Source organism: Arachis ipaensis, chromosome B10, assembly GCF_000816755.2.
Source record: "Arachis ipaensis cultivar K30076 chromosome B10, Araip1.1, whole genome shotgun sequence".
Lineage (NCBI taxonomy): Eukaryota > Viridiplantae > Streptophyta > Magnoliopsida > Fabales > Fabaceae > Arachis > Arachis ipaensis.
Window position 1 is genome coordinate 35,941,927 of NC_029794.2, and position 16,087 is coordinate 35,958,013.

Below are 16,087 nucleotides of genomic sequence, written 5' to 3' on the forward strand. Positions count from 1 at the left end.
CCTTTTGATTTAAAGAGCTATTGGCTTTTTGCTTTTGCCTTTTGGTTTAAAGAGCTATTGGCTTTTTCTGCTTTTTATTTCTTTTTTTGCTTGCTATTTTTTTTGCAATTTTTTTTTCGCATGCTACTTTTTCTTGCTTCAAAAATCAATTTTAGGATTTTTCAGATCACTAATAATATTTCACTTTTATCATTATTCTTTCAAGAGCCAACATTCTTTAACTCCAACATCAAATATGCACTATTTATTCATACATTTAGAAAACAAAAGCATTGCCACCACATCGTATAATTGAACTATTCCTAATATAAAACTCGAAATTCGTGCATCTTACTTTTCTTTTTCAATTAAAATTTCCTTTTAAGCAAGGTGATCGATGCATGGAATATTTCATAGCTTTAAGACATAAAGACAGATGATTATGCACTAGAAACAAATAATAAAACAAAATACATGAAAAACAAAAAACAATTAAGATAGGTAACATGGGAGTAAATGGAACGAATCCACCTTAGTGATGTCGGCTACTACTCCTTCTAGAGGATCCAATGGAGTGCTTGATCACCTCTATGTCACGCCCTTGCTTCTGTTGTTCTTCCCTCATGGTTCTTTGTTCTTCCCTCATAGCTCTTTGATCTTCTCTTATGTCATGGAGGATGGTGGAGTGCTCTTGATGTCCCATTCTTAGTTTATCCATGCTGGAGCTCAATTCTTCTAGAGAAGTGTGCAATTGGTCCCAATAGCCTTGGGGAGGAAAATGCATCCCTTGAGGCATCTCAGGGATTTCTTGTTGAGGCAGCTCCATATGCTCTTGCTGTGGTCCATGTGCTGGCTCTCTAGTTTGCTCTATCCTCTTCTTGGTGATGGGCTTGTCCTCCTCAATACGAATGTCTCCTTCTATGACAATTCCAGTCGAATTACATAGGTGACAGATAAGGTGGGGGGAAAGCCAACCTTGCTAAGGGGGAAGGCTTTTCAGCTTTCTTGTACAACTCTTGAGGTAATACCTCATGTACCTCCACCTCACTTCCAATCATGGTGCAATGAATCATGATGGCTTTGTCAACGGTCACTTTTGACCGATTGCTAGTAGGGATGATAGAGCGTTGGATAAATTCTAACCACCCTCTAGCTATGGGTTTGAGGTCAAGCCTTCTCAGTTGGATAGGCTTGCCTTGAGCATCCCTCTTCCACTAAGCTCCTTCCACACAGATGTCTAAAACGACTTGGTCCAGCCTTTGGTCAAAGTTAATCCTCCTAGAGTAAGGATGTGGGTCTCCTTGCATCACTGGCAAATGGAGCGCCAACCGTACACTCTCCGGACTGAAATCCAAGAGTCGCCCTCGGACCATAGTGCTCCAATTTTTGGGATGAGGGTTCACACTAGTGTCATGGTTTTTAGTGACCCATGCATTAGCATAGAACTCTTGAACCATCAAGATCCCAATTTCTGGGATAGGATTGGTTAGGACTTCCCAACCTCTCCTCCAGATTTCTCTTCGGATCTCCGGGTACTCATTCTTTTTTAGCCTAAAGGGGACTTCAGGAATCACCATTTTCTTTGCCACTACTTCATAAAAATGGTTTTGATGGCATTTGGTGATAAATCTTTCCATCTCTCAAGATTCAGAAGTGAAAGCAACTACTTTTCCTTTCCTCTTTCTAGAGGGTTCTCTGACTTTGGGTGCCATAAGTGTGAATGAAAAGTAAAAATCAAGGCTTTTCCAACACAAAACTTAAAAGTTTTTCTCATCCTCGAGCAAAATATGAAGAAAAAAGTAGAAAAAAAAGAGAATTAGTAAAAAAAGGAGGAGAGAAGGATTCGGCCAAGTGGGCTTTAGTGTATGAATGGTGTGTGAATGACGGGTAAGAAGAAGGGGGTATTTATAGGGGTGGGATAGGGTTGGGTTCGAATGAATGGGTGAGAATTAGGTGCGTAATTTTAAATTTGAAGTGGGTGGGGGTTGGTGGGAGTTATGATGGTTTTGGGAAGTGATATGGATGTGATTGGGTTAGGGTTTATAGGGAAGAGTGTGTGGGGAAGAGTGAAAGGAAGAGAGAGAAGAAGGTGGGGGTAGGTGGAGATTCTATGGGACCCACTGATCCTGAGGGACTAGGGAATTCAAGTTCCCTACCCCCTTGTGGGCGTTGAACGCCCAGCTCTTGCTCCTGGCTGGCATTCAACACTAGCTCTGTGACTCTAAGTGGGCGTTTGAACGCCCATTGGGGTGTTCCTTCCTGGCGTTCAATGCCAGGTCTCTACCCCTTCACTGGTGTTCAATTGCCAACAATGTGCTCCCTAGTTGGCGTTCAACACCCAGAAATGTGCACCCTGGCTGGCGTTCAATGCCAGCAAGGTCTCTGCTCCAGGGTGTTTTGTTTCCAGCTCTGACTATTTCTGTTTCTATTTTAACTACTGTACATGATCATAAACTCAAAGAAAACATGAAAATTAAACTAATATACCTGAATCAAACTTGAATAAAAACAAGAAAATATTAATTATTGATGGGTTGCCTCCCAACAAGCACTTCTTTAACGTTACTAACTTGACGGTTAGCTCCTTACGGAGATGGATAGGGCCTCAGAATTTCGCCCCCTTATAGTGAACTTCTTGCCTGTGCTCTCATGGATAAGTTTCACATGTTTCAGAGACAGAATCCTATTCACAGTGTATAGAATGACTGGATTGTCTGTGAAGACAACTCTCATGTCTGGTGAGAGGCCTTCAGTGGGGATATTTTTATCCCTCCAGCCTTTAGGTTCTTTCTTCTTTGTACCTGTGTTCTCAGTGCTTGATAATGGCTGCCCAATACCAAACTTAGAATTGGTGTCTAGGGGCTCTGTATAACTCTGCATTGAGAGAGAGGGTTAGAACACTAGGTGTTGCATAACTGTTTCTCTTTTGTCAGGGGGAGAGTTAGGGCTAGACATCTTGAACAAGATGTGGTCCTCCCATAACTGTAGAATTATCTCTCCCTTTGCCACATCAATGATGGCATTGGTAGTGGCTAGGAAGGGTCTTCCAAGGATGATGGATTCATCATCTTCTTCCCAGTATCCAGGATTATGAAGTCAGCAGGGATGTAAAGGTATTCAACCTTTACTAAGACATCCTCTACCAGTCCATAAGCCTTTTTCATGGACTTATCTGCCATCTCTAGTGAGATTCTTGCAGCTTGTACCTCAAAGATTTCCAACTTCTCCATTACAGAGAGTGGCATAAGGTTTATGCTTGACCCTAGGTCACACAGAGCCTTCTCAAAGGTAATGGTGCCTATGGTGCAGGAAATCAGGAAGCGTCCGGGATCCGGTAGCTTCTTTATTTATTTATTTTTTTACTTCATCCTCTTTAATTTTTATTTTACTTCAATAATTAAATACGCTTCACATCATTCATGTACACTTTTAAATTTTCTATTTTATCTATATTGAATTTCATTTCATTGTATTTCTCATTATTAAATCAAACAAAGGCATCTCCATGTATCAGTTTCATTCTATAGGTAGTTTTCCTTTTGAACCATTTCTCTTTTGTATTTTTTTAACTCCTTGCAAGGAGAAAAGAATAACAATAAATCGTTACAAGAAGTCCATTTTTTAAAAAGAGGAAGTCCAGTCCAATCAATTCTTTCGTTTGCACAGAGGTTATGTGAGGCACCATTACACTAGTTGCAAGCCAGCCATGAAGAGCCCCTCTGAAACCAAACTGTCCCGCCATTTCTCCACAGCTCGACTCCTTAACAACATGTCCCTCAGGCATTTACGCAGAAAGAATAAAAGAATCTCTATATACATGTTGATCTGTATACTATAATTTCCCTTTACACTATACGTAAATAATAAAGAAAATCGTTCAAAGATAGTAAGACTTGGATGAGAAAAAAACTCAACAGAATTATTGAGTGAGANNNNTCAATAGATTTATTTTTTTTAAATAACATATATGTAATTTTTTCGTTAGATAGTTTAAATTAAGATAAAAATATCAAAGATAAAAATAATTCACTCATTTTTCAAGAAAAAAAAGAGAATAGATAATGAACAAAATTCTATTTCAGATTCTGAGTAATGTTCAAAATGTTATTGAACAACCTACAATACAACCCGTGACACAATTTGTTGAGTAAGATATTCAACTACCTGTATCCAAAATAACAAGGACTGAAATAGAACAAACAAATATTGATATATTGATGTGTGATCTTGAAAAGCGACCACAAATTTAGAATTATCCTATCAATCAACAAGATGAAATTCATAGGATATATATAATATAAAATTTGGACCATATCAATTTAACATGGATGAGTATCCTCTTTCAGACCATGAAAGTCATCCTCATCATTTCAAAACTCATTGGTTTAAGAGTTTTTTTTTTTGCTAGAACATTCGCCGGAAGTGGATGTTACATTTTTGTCTTCCATGTTATTTATTTTCTAAAAAATCAAGTCCATTCACATCACGAGGATTTCACAATTGGAAAAAAGTGAATAATAGAAAGGATTGTGCTTTTTTATCTCATGTGGGTAAATCTCTTAATTCTCCTCACAATATTACTATTAAGTCTTGCAAAGATTCGCTTAACGAATTATGCCACATTGACAAAGTATTGGCTAAACAAAGTTCACAACAAGTTTTAAGCAATATATTGCATCTTAAAACCTCTATTGATACTGTCAGATGGTTAACATTTTAAGCTTGTATTTTTAGGGGACATGATAAGAGGCAGGGACAGATTCGTGTTCATGGATGTGGGGGCAAGTGCCCCAGTGGAGTTTAAAATTTTTCTAACTAATACATAGTAACAAAATTTATTTGTCTCCACTATATAATTAAATTTGACCTCACTATGATTGGATTTTACTCATCAATTTCCAAACAAAATAATCTCTGAATAATTTGAAAATTGCGATAAAAATAACTAATAAATATTATATTGATTAAAAGTGACAAAAAATTTTCATATCTTACAAATGACATATCCATTTAATCTAAATTGCTTTGCCAATGTTTAAATAAATATTTAGAAGATGTACAAAAATATTTAGAATAAAATTTGATATCTAGATTTTTTTTTTCAAAAAAATTTAGTCATTCACAATTAAAAAATTTTAAAAAAATTCACGTGACATAAAATTATAAATTTTTGAGAATGAAAAGATCTTATTTATTCAATATTATTTGCAAAAAAATTCATCAAAATATGACTTTTAAAGTCTTTTTTTAGAATATATATTTAATGCATATCTAGTTCTTGGGGACTTATTTGTTGTTAACACCTTTTAGAGTTATTTTTTGTTAGCAAGTGTAATTATAAAAATTATTATTATATTATGTATGTTTTGTCCCGACTCACAAAATTTTTTTGGATCTGTCACTGATGAAAGGCATGAGTTTTATAATCGAGAAAACTTTTTTGAAATGTTGAAATTGTTGGCTTCTTATAATAAAAAAGTGGATGCAGTTGTCTTGGAGAATGCTCTTCAAAATGTAATGTACACATCGCCTTCTATTCAAAAGTAAATTCTAACATGTTTCTGCTAGAAAGATGCAAAATAAAATTTGCAATGAGATTGGTGATGCAAAGTTTTGTTTGATAGTTGATGCAGTTAGAGATGAATCTAAAAGAGAATAAATGACACTTGTCATCAGATTTATTGATAAGCATGAATTTGTCAGGAAAAGGCTAATATATATTGTTCATGTCAGAGATACTACTTCTGCTACACTTAAACAAAAGATTTGTTCTGCATTATCTCATCACAATCTCAACATTCAAAATGTTCGAGGTCAAGGATATGATGGGGATAGTAATATGCATGGAGAATGAAAAGGGTTACAAGCTTTAATTATTCAAGAATGTCCTTATACATATTATGTTTATTGCTTTGCTCATCAATTACAGCTAACTCTTGTTGCAGCAGCTAAAAAAGTTGTTGGTATTCATATTTTTTTCTAAAGTTTGAGTAATATTGTCAATGTTGTGTGTTCTTGTAAATGTAATGATGAATTACAATTTTCTTATGCAACTGAAATTTCTCACTTAGTTGCAACTAATCAAATTGAAATAGGAAGGGGAGCTAATCAAATTAGCACATTTAAAAGGTCTGGAGATACTAAGTGGAGCTCTCAAATCTTTTTATCATTTAATTTTGTTTTCTTTTTGCATACGATGGAAAGAAATTATGGGAATCACTGATAAACTTTGTCAAGCATTACAACAAAAATCTCAAGACATTTTGAATGCTATGCATCTGACTTCTAGTGCAAAGTTATTGATTCAACAGTTAAGAGATGATAGTTAAAAAGTACTTTTGGAAAAAGTTAGCTCTTTCTGCAATGATCATGCTATTCAAATACCTGATATGGGTACTTCTTTTAGTGACATAATTCGATTTCGTTATAAAAAGGATGTTATCATTGTTGAACAACATTGCTGTGTTGACATTTTTTCTAGCGTGATAGATTTTCAATTGAAAGAGCTAAATAATAGATTTAGTGAGCAAACAACTGAACTCCTCATATTGAGTACATTTTTAGATCCTAAAGATACTTTCAAGTCATTCAGTGTTTGCAATATATGCAATCTTGCAAAGAATTTCTATTCTTTAGATTTTTCTGAGCAAGAGAAGATCCAATTGGATTCTGAGTTACAACATTACGAATTTGATGTGGTAAAAGTTTCAGATTTTCAAAATTTATCTATCATTGCTGAATTGTATCAAAAATTGAAGGAAACAGAAAAATCAAATATCTATCCTTTAATTGATAGATTAATTTGTCCTGTTTTGACTCTTCTTGTGACAACAGCAACAACTGAACGAGCTTTTTCAACTATGAAGATTATTAAAATAAGGATTCGAAATAAGATAGAAGATGAATTTTTAGCAGATTATAAGATTGTATATATTGAAAAGGAGATTGCTTCAAAATTCACTTTAGAGATGATAATTGATGATGAATATTAATTTTAATATAATATAATAATTTTTCATTATATTATATTTTAATTTATTTTCTATTTAATTTAGCCCTCTCTTATTAAATTTTTGGTTCTGCCGTTTATTAGCAACACCAAAAGTCTAGAACACTAATCCAAGAACAAGACACTAACTCAATCCAAAACAGCAAGCATAACATAGCCTATACACAGCAAAGAAAATAGTAGCAATCAATCATAATTGGTTGCAATGGACTGTAGTTGAAGGCAAAGGTCTATGGATTTGGACATCATGATTCATGATCATGTGATCTGATCCAGCAATTTCAACATGATTAGGGGGATTGTGCTCAATTATCAGAAATTGTTAGATCTTTTTCGGACACAACAAAGACACAATTTACAGAACCATATTTTGTGTGACAGAGTTAGCACTTTTGTTATATTTTCATTGCTGAATAGTCTCAATGGTCTTAACAACGTTGTTGTGAGATTCCAATCCTATAAATGCAAATTGAATAGTTAATTTTATTCTTGTCGTTTTTCAATGTTAGTAAAACTAATAATAAGGGCATGCACAATCAAAATTATACAAATAAAAAATGCAAATAATTACATAAGAATAGACTTTTTAATTATGTTTTTTTAAATAGAATATTCTCGTTGAAATTTTATAATTATTAGATTATTTAATGGAGGTATAATTAAGATATTATTTATTGAACTTCGCTAGGGAGACAATAGGAAATCTTTACAATGTGTACAATGGACTGGTTGTTTAGCCTAATAGAAATAAATAGTGAAAACCAGTTCACAGATTACCTTAAACTCAAAAATCCCAATTCAGTTATTTTACAAAACCAACCATCCAACCCTAATTACAAATCCTTTTCATGCCAAATTCACCTTCCTCCAAAACGGCACCCACCCCCGCCTTGTCCACTAAACATCCAACCCTCGTGGAGTGCATCTTCCACCTCAGTCAGCCCGCCTCTCTTGCATGCGAGTGTCTCCGTCGCCGGCAGCCAACATCTTGGACGGTCGCATTCTTCCCGTTGCGGGTCTCCCTGTCATTTGCCAGCAGGACGTCTTCCTTCCCGTCGTGCGTCCTTAGTGCGCAGCTCGCCTCTCTCTACTGCACCAGAAGCCACCCTATTGATCGCGTTCTGCCACTGCTGTCCTAGTGTCGCACACCGTCAAACTTGTGGCCACTAAACTCGTCGCTGCCGTTGTCGCCACGGGACCCATCCCCAGACATCGTCGACCTGCTATCGGAGGGACACCAACTCGTGGCCAGGCTTGGTCTTCCATTGGTGTTCGAATAGAACCTGTTAACCCCAGAATCCCCCCATCAGCGAAGCTATCCACCGGTGTTGCTTCATCCAAAGCTTAGTTGATGACTATAGTTTTACTCATAACTAGATGTTCATGCAATGAATTTTGCTAAGTTACTTGATTGTTCTACATATGGACACTATGGTTGGAATTTGAATGTATTGGAACGAATTGTACAAGTTGTTGCTATTTATGGTTGCATTGGTTTTTATTCTAGCGCACAAAATTTTGCAGAATTTTGGTTTAATTAGTACAGTAGTTTTGGCTCACCGTTTGGTCTTTTGAATGCAATGTCACTTAAATTAGTTGATCATAGTCGATCTGTATTTGACATAAAATAGATGGTTACTTTACTACTTATCCAGATGATTGATTTTCGTTATAGTGATTGCGATTTGTCTTTGCTCTCTTGTTGGTATGTTTGAATCAGGTACTGCATGGATTTTGTGTATGCTGAACACTTCAGCACAATTTACTCGAGCAACATGGTGCTATTTTTTTGTTTTTAAATTCCTTAGACCGGTTGCTAAGACCTTTTAAAGTTTTGCTTAAATCAGCCTATGTCTATATGGTTCTCAACTTTGCTCTTCAGGTTCTCAAGAAGTGCCATATTGCTGAAATTGTAGGGCAGGATCCAAGACTTCTTGATGCACTAGTTAGGACATTTTTTTTAAAGAAAATAAAAGGAATACATTACATCATTTAGGAGTATAACTATGACGAGCCTTAAAAGTATTTTTGTGCTTATTATGTTTAATTCTATCTATTTGACATTTGGTTAAATTTGTGTAATGTTACGGTGGTTGAGAATAGAGAAAATTGGAGTGTTGGAGAAATGCAACTTGTTTGTCTTGTTAGGCTACTATTGGAGAAATGCAACAACATCCATTGACACTGGAACACAATTTAATTCAAAATACTATTAGAAATAAAACTAGTGAATGATTTTGGTTAATGATGAATTAACTATACATTTGTTACTTATTGCAGTGTCTCTTATATTCATGAATGTTCTTAAGATGGGAATGCTCCTGTTGAGAGAAAACATATGCCACAGTTATTTTAAGTCTATGAATGAGAAATTTAATATACATATTAAAATTGTGGTCAATTCATAATATGCTAGATGTTCATTTTATTAGATATACGAATGTTTATTTTCATTTTTAAGTGGATATTTAGTTGATTGAATTGAATTTTAAGTAAATACAATTAAAATATTCTGGATGTTCAATTCAGTAGGTATGCAGATGGTTATTTTTATTCTTGAGTGGATGCTTATTTGATTGGATTGGATTTAAGTAAATACAATTAAAACACGCCGGATGTTCAATTTACTAGGTGTGCGGATGGTTATTTTTTACGTTAAAGTAGATGTTTATTTGATTAGACTGGGTCTAACAAGAAAAGTGGATGTTTATTTTAATTATAACATTGGTATTTTATTTGAGTTGCTAGATTCTACATCAATTTCTCATATGAAATAATCATCCGCATACATAGTAAAATGAACATCCTCAGAGGATGGAAAATAAGTTTATGAATTAAGGTTAGTATAAAATACTAGGATTATAAGAAAACTTAGAAAATGAGAGGGAGATTTGGTTGGTGCTACTGTATATTGTAGTACTAAGAAAGTAGGAGAATAGTAGTATCATGACTAAATAAATAAAAAAATTTACAAAAAAAATGGGAGAATAGTAACATTTCCTCTGATTCACCGATCATTGGCTCTTAGAAATTCTACATCTTGCAATACCACCTTACTCCCAGTCCCACCAAGTCTCATTTTTTTGTTTCACTGATTATGCTATAATAATTAGAGTAATTGATTAATTATTGAACTGAATACTATATAATTTGATTATAGGACTACTAAGTACTAACCTCAGCTCTTTCACATTGACTCTTACATCTATAACCCGCTTATAATATATTTTACAAGTTACAACAACGGGATAATATGTCATGTCCCTTCTGACACTGCACTTCAAATGACACTTCAAAATCATGTCACTAATGCATGCACTTAAGATAAAATAATTAACAATAATCTTTCAAAAATTCTGATCATATTAAAATATAACTTTCATAATTTTTATTACAAATTTACTATCATAATCTCATAGGAATAAATTAAATTTTTACACATCAAATTCTACATTAGATAAAAACCTTTCTACTCAATCAGGAACTACTCCTCCTAAAACTTCTTGACATTATCAATCTCAAAAATTTTCGTGCAGCTTTCTAACAAACATATATATGTAATCTTGTGAGTATTTCCAGGTTAGTTGAATAATTTGATACCAAATAATGTTGCTGAGTATTTATAAGAAAGGCACAAAATTCATCTTCCCAAACCTATAACAGTATTTGTTTCTACATTTGATTATGCAGCTGATCTAGGTACTTTCATGATGAATCCATGCTTCATTTTGTCAACTCTATAAAAAAAATTGTGGTGTAAATAATGATATAAGGAGTCAGGTACTAAGACAATTTGAACAATAAGAAAAAAAACTGAAACTAAGCACTTTTTTTAATTAAAAGAAAAAGGAAATAAAACATAATTCTGATGAAGAATGAAGATAGATAAATCTCTTCTACCACTTTCAAATAGTAATGAAACTTAAAATCTGATAAATAAAATAGTGAAGAGAGAAGACAAAATTTTTTTTTAGTAAAACAAGTATTGCACAACATCCCATAATAAATCTATAATGATTTGAAAACAAAAAATCATGTTCTCATCCTAAACTAGAGATCTTATAGTTAATAAATAGTAACTAGAGCATCATACAGTCCTAAGTAATATTAGAAGTGTAAGTGCATTAGATACAAAGAGATAGGCAGTTACTACATAATATAAGGACAGAATAAGAAAAAACGAAGCACTTAACCACATAAGAAAAGAAATATGCGGAGCATGTTCATACAGAATCTAGCAAATCAAGTAACAGAGCAATGGTATAAACTAGATAAACATCTAATTCTCATATGAAATAACCAACCGCATACATGGAAAAATAAACATCCTCATTGGTTCTTCATTAGCAACTAACAATTTGACCAAAATACCACCTGTGCACCATGTTTAAATGGCTTAACTCAGATCCAAGTTCAATTCAACTAAAATTAAACAAAATCAAATCTAATGTTTAAAAAAGTTATTCAAAAAAGTTATTCAAAATCTAATGTGATTAACAGACATTATAAATTAGTTTTATAACAGTAATCAGTGAAAAAAATTGACATGTCATTCATGTCATTTATCAACTAGTTTTTATAATTAAAAAAATAATCTAAAAATAGATTATATGACATTATAAATTTATGTCAACTAGTTTTTTTATTTGACAATAACTTTTTCAGCTAAATACATTCCCTGTATACAACAATTAGTTATTGTCTCTTGAGTTTTACATGCATTTATATTGCACTGCACTTACTTTTCTTATTGACAAAAATAGAAGTTATTCATAAAATATGAATCCCAGAATAAATTACTAATGATCGTCAACATGAGACTCTCTCAAAAGGGGAAAAAATCGAAAAAATAGAAGAAAATATTCTAAATCTGAGAGAAGATTACTCCTAAAACAATAACGCTAGTCTTAAAAATTTTAAAAACAAAAGATACAACAAAAGAGGATTAAAATAGTCTGAATTTGCAAGCCGTCTAACAATTAATATGTCTGCTCTATATATATTGTACCGAACAACATCTATACATACTCTAAAGGACGCTATGAACAATTTCTGACTATTTAACAAAAAGGGTAATGGTATTATTAATATACATTATCATGGATGTTTAATGAAATCGATAGTGGAAACTGTGTAAGGTCATATACGCTCCCCTTATTCTTTGCAGGAGCCTGGAACATTGGAAAAAAGGAAAACTCTAATGTAAAAATGAGCAGTGACCAACATTCAATAACTATTTTATTCAGAAATGGTAATTGAATGTAAGTCTAGCTTCGACAGTCAAGGGTTCCAAAACCCAAAAAATTGTCACAATTTAAACAAATGAAAAAATAAAAATGGCTCAAGTCCAATTCCTTTGAGATACTACCTACAAGGGCTTTAGCTAGCTTCATACGTCACACATGAGGGAGGGAAAAACTTACATATATGATCCTCGACTTCCATTTGAATCTAAACTTGATATAAGTTCCCAAGAATGTGAAGATTTCTTAAACTTTTGGTTATTGGGAGAAGCTGAATAGTAATCCCCCGAACTATACATTGATGAAGTTGGCAGTCCATGAATTTTAGGCATGCCAGCTAATTCAGCCAAACTGTATCCTCTTTCTACTGTTTCGGCTTCAAGTGGTAGTTCGTTCAAGTCTTGCCAATAGAAAGTACAGTCATCAGACAACAGAAAACCATGGCCAACACTTAAGGGGAAATCAAGGCTAGCCATTATTATGGTCTATAATATAAAGTGAAACAACATTCAACAACTTGAATCAACGAGAACCAAACTAATTTTATAAAACAATATATGAAACTAGTATGGATGCAAAGCTCATGTTTACAAAAAAGAACATGAACACCTTCACAGAAATCAAAGAGGTCAACCAATAGAGCGAATCAAATATGTTATAAAACAGCACACAAACAAAACAACACTGACCAAATTATGAAAATCACCCACCCTAAAAGCCTGTTGAAAGGCACAGAGAAGCTCTTGGCATCGTTTTATTTTCTTGGCAATCTCCTCAGGTTGTTGCAACATATCTTCAAACAGATCCTCTCTGGTACGTACGTAACACCCCAAACACAATCAGCATACAAGAGACAATTTTTAGATGAACACCAGAATCAATCTGAGTTAGCAGGACAAAATCACCATCAGTTACCTATACAGCTTTTGAATGAACACATTGTGTAGCTCTCTCTTGGTATTATTTACCTAATCAACATTATGTTATGTTACTTCATACACTTTAAAACAACTAGCAAATAGAATCTCATAGGATACTATGAAAGCTCAAAGGCTCCTGGCCCAAAATAATTCCACACAAATGATATACTGATAACAACAAGAGATGTTACAAGAATTACAACATTTATAGCTGATGAGCGGGATATTATATACACTTTTTGGCATTGTTTTCATATAGTTTTTAGTATGTTTTGTTTAGTTTTTAATAAGTTTTCATAGGTTTTAGTGTTAAATTCACATTTTTGGATTCTAATATGAGTTTGTGTGTTTTTATGAAATTTCAGGTATTTTCTGGCTAAAATTGAGGAGTTGGAGCAAAAGTCTGATTCAGAGATAGAGAAAGCACTGCAGATGCTGTCCGGATTTGACCTCCTTGCACTCAAAAGAGCTTTTATGGAGCTATAGAAGTCCAAAAAGAGCATTCTCAACAGTTATGGAAAGCTGACTTCTAGAGCTTTCCAGAAATGTATAATAGCAAGATTGTGAGAACCGGACCGGTCAATAAACCGGTGAGGTTACTGGTTCAATGGTTCGACCAGGGTTCAACCGGGGTTCAATCGGTTTAATCAAATATTAAATAAAATTATTAAAAAATTTATATATAATTTTAAATATATAAATTCAATAATTTCTAACTTAATAAAATTAAAATTTCACGTAATATATTATCCATAATTTAATATTAGATGTTCACAAACAACTTCAAAGTTCATAACTAAAAACAACAAAATGCACATAAAGACAAACACATAATGTTTTACTATCAAAAGAAACAATTACTAACAAGTTCTCAACTAATCAAAGGTGCAACTCATCACAAATCATAATCATCATTAAGTGTTCCAATATCTCCATCATAAACAGGTAATCCAAAGCCATCATCTTCAGAAGTACTACCAAAAGTTTCAAACTAATTTACTTCATATCATAAAGCTAAGGCTAATTTATGCTTTTGTAGGTTCAAGTCAACTAGGGAATGATCATAAAATTATAAAATTCAAAAACTAGTGAAGAAATTAACATATCCATCAGATCATCTTCAAAACAAATTAACGGTAATAAACCTTCTTTGAACCATTTGCTTTAAGCCAGTTAATCGAGGCTTCTATATCCTTTACAGCGCCTTGCCAATTGAGCCCATCCATCAAATGTTGGGCTTCCGCAACATCAAGACCAACCTTTCCTTTATACAGACTGGAATAATGGAAGCAATTTTCTGACAAAAAAAAAAAAGAACAATGGAAGTAATTTCAATTTTCATCACTCATCATCAATTATCCAATTGAAGATTATAATATCATATAATGGATAAAGAATTCAGATCATCAAATCTTATGAAAGCACCGTTATCTTACCTTGGAATAAGAGCTTTAAATCTGGGACCTAGCTGAGAAATCTTAACAACATGATTCTTGATTTCAAAATCCACACCCCACCACTTCTAAAGAACAACAATTCCAGGAGCATTTTCTTTGCCAACGACGTATGCATCAAATGTTTAATAATTGAAAATAGATAACGCATATTAGGAACCTAGAATTTGCTTAGAACATGTGCATAGCATACACAGAGTAGTATTGCATTCAAAACCCTAGAATTTTCTTAGAAAGATGATATTGAGAACACAATTTACAAAGTAGATGTACACAATAAAACAAAGACTCTGAGTCCAGAACTGAAAACTTGGAAAATGAATGGGAAAGGGAGAGAGAAAGAAGACTAACGGTGTTGTCCCTTTGGATGGTGATTTTGTTGAAAAGGAAAGCAAAGTGATCCATTGAGCGGACTGAGAAGCGCGGTGGCTGTGGGATGCGGCAGCGGTCAAACCCGTCACTGCTGTGGATGCGGGACGGGTGGCTACTGGACGCAGTGGTGGTGGGCTGCTCGATTGGTGGTGGTGGCTTCTATAGTTCTCAGAGAAGAGAGGAGAGATGAGTTGCTGCTAAGTAAGGTTCTGAGAATCAGACCGGTCATCAAACCGCTCTACTCACTGGTTCACTGGTTTACTGGCCCAACCAGTCCAACCGTGGTCCAACCGAAAAAACTGTTTTAAAATAAAATAATAAATAAATTATAAAACAACTCTCATTAACACAATAACAAAAATGAATAAATCATCAACACAATAAAAATTATTGAACATGTTTATTGCTATAATATAAAATTACAGAACATGTTTGTTTAATAGTTAATACATTGATAATATTAAATGTTTTCCAAGCTTCCAATCAGATGTGTTTTTAGATGATGGTGAAAATTCATAAATTGAGTCTGTGTAAACCATCTTTAGAAAGATACCTAAAATAGGATCAATCCTTTGGCTTCTAAAACATAAAAAACCAAGAGACTTGTTAAGAAACCTCTATTTTATCACTATACTTCCTGAAGCACTCAGTGTTGTCTACTGGCATGTTATTTATTATTATGACTGCCTCCATTACTAGTTCATTATGCTGATGGTTTTCAATGCTGCAAGCTACTCCACTCCCAACTTTGAGCTGCTCCTTAATAAAAGTTTTAAGTAGATAATTAAAAACATATTAATACTATTGCTCAAAAAATATTAAAGCTTGAGGTGTATGCAAGTATTCAGTGAAATCAAAGAAAAACTAACGAGAGAAGAACAATTTATTATTTGAATTTAAAAGAGAGTCTCCACTGCAAACATAACATTTGTTTGTCTAGGATGTGAAGAAATAAAAAATCAATTTTGATTTGTATACACATTGAAAAGATGACAATGCAAGTTGATAAATATAAACTAGAAGGTGTATTAGTTACAAACTTGATACAATCAAGTTTACTACACGCCTTGGTCCGTCAGTACTACTCCCTGAGCCAGCCACTGCTTGGCT